This window comes from Triticum aestivum, chromosome 7A, assembly GCF_018294505.1.
Source record: "Triticum aestivum cultivar Chinese Spring chromosome 7A, IWGSC CS RefSeq v2.1, whole genome shotgun sequence".
NCBI classification, from domain to species: Eukaryota; Viridiplantae; Streptophyta; class Magnoliopsida; order Poales; family Poaceae; genus Triticum; species Triticum aestivum.
This window is the reverse complement of record NC_057812.1, coordinates 344,399,381-344,404,141: the sequence shown is the minus strand read 5'-3', so window position 1 is coordinate 344,404,141 and position 4,761 is coordinate 344,399,381. Positions and strand designations below refer to the sequence as shown.

At 45.1% G+C, this 4,761-nt stretch overlaps 3 non-coding genes across 3 annotated transcripts; all 3 read right to left on the bottom strand.

The window, feature by feature from the left end:
• Positions 1 to 239: 239 nt before the first annotated feature.
• Positions 240 to 330, bottom strand: LOC123155123 (small nucleolar RNA Z223). The gene has a single exon (XR_006477239.1). It is a non-coding gene; the product is annotated as a small nucleolar RNA Z223 (small nucleolar RNA).
• A 53-nt stretch (positions 331 to 383) lies between these two features.
• Positions 384 to 468, bottom strand: LOC123155257 (small nucleolar RNA U36a). The gene has a single exon (XR_006477313.1). It is a non-coding gene; the product is annotated as a small nucleolar RNA U36a (small nucleolar RNA).
• Positions 469 to 974: 506 nt separating this feature from the next.
• On the bottom strand, positions 975 to 1,066 carry LOC123155108 (small nucleolar RNA SNORD96 family). The gene has a single exon (XR_006477225.1). It is a non-coding gene; the product is annotated as a small nucleolar RNA SNORD96 family (small nucleolar RNA).
• Between the last annotated feature and the right edge of the window lie 3,695 nt (positions 1,067 to 4,761).

Below are 4,761 nucleotides of genomic sequence, written 5' to 3'. Positions count from 1 at the left end.
TCACTTGTAGAGCAGCAGGAGCAAAATTGATATGAGTTAGAAGGAGCAGAGTTCAACTAGTACAGCCAGCAGAGCTCAACTAGTACATCGCAGTACACATGAACCATCTATTCCATGGCACAAGAGTAAAATCTTGCTATAACCAGTAGATTATCCCCTAACATAAGCTAATTAGGCACCAATACACAAGGCACAGCAAGCACATACTAAATAAGCCACGACCATAATACATGAGTACTAAACAGATCTTGTATAACAGGTTTTTCAGTCATGAATTTTCAGAAGCAGAACTGGCATGTTTGTTGAAAGTGTTTATCATCACAGCCATGGTCAAACAGAACACATGAATCTAAAAGAATGACAATAATGAGACTGTCTCTTTTTGTCTCATATTAAGAAATTCAACCATGTTTTCCCTTGTCCTTCATGAATTAATCAGAAGCACGGGTAAGGTTCAAATCACTGCCACTAATCCAAAGAAATGGCAAACGCTTCAAAGGGTTGGCAAGTAAACCATTTCTCTATCCGCGCCCACTACATCCCCCTTAGACCAAGTGCAACAAAGAGGGATAATAGAAGCTAAGTGCAAACATGACAAAAAGTAGAAGAATTTAAAAAATGTAACTTATGAGAAGAACAAAGTGCACAATTTTTTTCTCTCAGATGCCAACCACAAGGGTAGCACAGATGATGCACACATATCAACATGGCATCAGTTCAGACCGCCCGTCTGCTTGTACTCTCTTCATAGAGAAATATTTTAGACCACAAAATTATCAACAAAGATCAGAGCAACTTAAAAAATATGAACATATTTGTCTAGTTATTAGGTGTCCAAAAAGATGGTGTTTTATTCGGTTTTCATCATTGTCCAGCCATATTCTATACATAGTAAAAACAGAATAAAAAACTGAAAAATAGATGACATGTAAGTTCGAAAGTATTAAAAAAAATTACAGTCAAGCTGTTTAATTTGTCCTCAGAATTGCAGAATGACAGCATGGGCGCACTACGACCAATCAGTCCCGAAAGATGGTATGATTAACAGGTTTTTCATCATCGGACAAATAGAACAGTAACACAAACAAATAGGTCTACAAAATAGAACTTAAATTACTACAAAAAACAAAATCTGACAAAAGAAGACAGAAAAGGAACGACAATAATAGTAATACGTGAGAACATCCCTCACATCATTCACTTTAGCGACTCATCTTTTCAAGCATTCAATCAAATCATCTTTTCAAGCATGCAAGTGGTATCCAGAATTTGGATATAGGTAGTACGCTCATGTGGTGAATTTTGTGAATCTATACTCTGCATCTACCAAAAGGATCGCTCCCCTCACATGCAAATATAATTCAGTCCAATTGACTTTCTTCTCCCCTCACATGCATAAGTCAAGAGCAGACCATCTAAACAGGCGGATCAGACCTTCACCTTGGGAGGGAGGCGAGTGCTACCTGTTGCCGTGTCGTCGTCGAGCTCGGGTGGTCCTCCTCCTCCTCCTCGAGCAGGACAAGGTTGTTCCTCCCATACACTCCAATGGCCATCTTCTCCAAGGACATCTATAAGGGCAGAACACACCATTGATGCAAGTGTCACCAAGATAGTTTCAGTCAAAGTTAAAGCAAATGTAAACATGCAAACTAAGCCAAACCGAGGTGCATATTCATATGTGTGTGTATGTAGAGATGCAAGTGCGATCTGAATTTTGGGGAACCAAAGCGTGATTGTTGTTGTTGCTACTTTAGCAGCAATAATATCCTCAAAGTCAAACTGCGAAAAAAAATCATTCATATGCAGCAGCCCAAACTCAACTTTGAGAGAGGACTCATTAACATTTTTTTGTTGGGTCAAATTTTTCACAAATTTAGATAGAAGGACTCCATAAGCTATCAGAATAAATCATAGAGAGGCTGGTCGAACTAGTTGGCGCACTCAAACGATACAAGAGAGCGGCCCGATGAACAACTAAGCAAGCATACACATCAAGTAAAACTACATCACCAATATTATGTAATTAACTGGAAGCTCTTGTTCATCATACCAGTACAAATGTACTACCCCGATGGATCCCATTCTTTCACCGAACAGATCACACGGAAGGATCGATCTCTCCATGCCAATGATCGTTCTCTTAATTTTTTTTACCGGTCCAGAGAAGCCCAACCAGCGTAGCACGGCACCGGAACAACCGGTAGAAGCCTAGCCAGTGTAGCATGATACGAGTGACACTATGAGCGATAATCCAGCCGGCTGCCACAATAAGCTAGCAAGACATTTACACCATAATATGAAGCAAACAGAGCAATCCCTATGTACACAGAAATTGTACTGATTCCATTAAAACAATACTAGGTACGACTGGAGATGCATAAAGAACAACTAGGTACGACTCACCCTAGATGCATGCATGCATGCATCAGCATCCATACTTGCAGTGCATTTAGTAAAGAACAAATTACTATATTTACCAAAGTGTATAATAGCTTTGTGAAAAAGAGGATTGTATCAGCCATACACTTCTCCCTGGATCAATGTATGCATGCAATCCATCTAGGCCGAGCATGATGCTAATTCCTACTCATGTTGCTAGCACATATACATACATACACACCAAGAACGAATTCACAGGCACATAAATGAATATCCCCTGGATAGCATGGTAATGAACTACTCACATGCAATTTGATAGGACTAGTACTAGTGATAACAACCCAACGACATCCTAACAGCCACAACAACACGCACACTTCAACCGCCTGAATACTGGTGAATAGCAAAGTCTATCCATACTTGACACACGAGCAAATCAATGTCAAGTTCATCTCAGATGTGTGGTTCATGACAGCGGTAGCAGTTAACAAGATTACTGAGTTTTAATTTGTGGAAGCAATGAAACAAGCAATATAATGCCTATCTCGTTCACCACTAGAGTAACAGCAGTAGCAAATTCGGTCAAGCATGTGAGTAAGTAAAAGATGTAGATCAGCAGGGAATCAAACTAGTTCAAAGAAATCTATAACCAAATTTACAGTAACAATCATCTAGTATTAATCAATGGTTCTATTTTGATCCAAACTAGATGAATTCAAGGCTAATCTATTATGTGACAGTAGAGGAGTGAGTGCTATTGTACAGTTAGAAAAATGCTACACACAGAGTGGTACGTATATACATTCAGTAATAGGTGTAGAACAATAAACAGAGCAAGCAGGCGAGGTTGGTTGGTGAGTCAGACTGGCCCTGCAATCCGACGAACATGACGACATTGGGCTTGCCCTTCTTGGGGGTGAAGACCGGCTTCCTTGGATCTAGCATGTTGCAGAGCTCCGTGAAGACGGCCTGCAGCAGGAAAAACACAAGGGCATCAGCCTCCAACCGACCAGTCCCCCCTGGCACGCGCGTCCCTCGATCGAATAGCGCAGGAAATGAATTGAGGGAGGTGGAGCGGGCAGGACCTGCTGTATGATGCGCCGCTTGTTGGTGCCGGCGGCGAGGGTCTCGAGGTTGACGATCTTCCGGACGTCAGACTGCAGGAGCGCGGGGGAGATCTCGTTGAGGCACTCCCCGAGAACCTTCTCGTCGATCACCGTGGCATTGCCCATCTGCGCAAGCGCGCGGGAGATGCTCCTGCCCAGCTGCGCGAGCACCATCTTGGCTGGGCCCTCGGGGGGTCTGGCCTCGTCGCCGGCGGGGTGGGGTTCCGGCGGCGGTCAGGGGCGGTGCACGGCGCGATCTGGGAGCGGGGGTGGGGAAGGGGACGCGGACGGGAGGAGAACTGGCCGGGGGAGATGGGGAAGATTTTGGTTGGGGATGGGGATTGGGGAACGTGATGGGGATTGGGGACGGCATCTGCGGGACGTGATGGGCGTCACTACGGGACCAATCGAGGAAGGAGGTGGTGGCGGGACGCGCCGCTGCAGGACGGGGAGGAGGTGGCGGCGGCGAGGAGATGAGGGAGGGGGTGGATCTGGCCGCCGCCATGGCCATGGCCGTGCCATGCAGCTAGGTTGGTGGGCGTCGAAGAGGGCGGAGCACAGTCGCCGTCGCCGCACCGAAATTGGTGGGAACGCCACCCTCGAAACCCTAGCCGTGGGAAGGGGTTGGGGATGAGCTACCGGGGCCGTGAGAGGCAGATCTGGCCGGAGGGGAGGGAAGAGCGGAGGCAGGGGAGCTCGGATCTGGGCTGCGCGCCGGCGAGGCCCGCCGGAACATGCCGGAACAAGAGGCGTAGGTGGCGGTGACAAGGGTTTCGGGGGAGGGATTGTGAGGGAGTGAGGGGCAGAGAAAGAAAGGAGGCGGGGGTGGATGGAAAACGGCCACGAGTAGAGCTTAGGTGGGCTCGGGGTTGGTGTGGTCGGCCGAGGATTGCCGTTGGATCTGCGAGCATCCGACGGTGTTCCATGCACGATCTGCATGAGACGTTCACAGACCAATCAAAATGCAGTATCACGTTATGACCATTTAAATTGGTCGTATTTGGCTAAAAATAGCGTGTTAAAATCATATCAGCTATTTTATGACCTGAGAAAATTCAAAAAGGAAATGAAAAACCTTGTCATTGTGTCACCAAATGTGAATAAGTTTTCAGGAAAATTAACAAACATGAAATAAGATAAATATCTTTAAAAATATGTCATGAGAAATGATTTTTTGGTAAAAAAAAACATTTTCCTTTTTTCGAGTGCCCAAAATTAGTTTTTTTGTAAAGGACCTACCATATATTTGTTTCAAAATTGTACCAAATCAATTTTA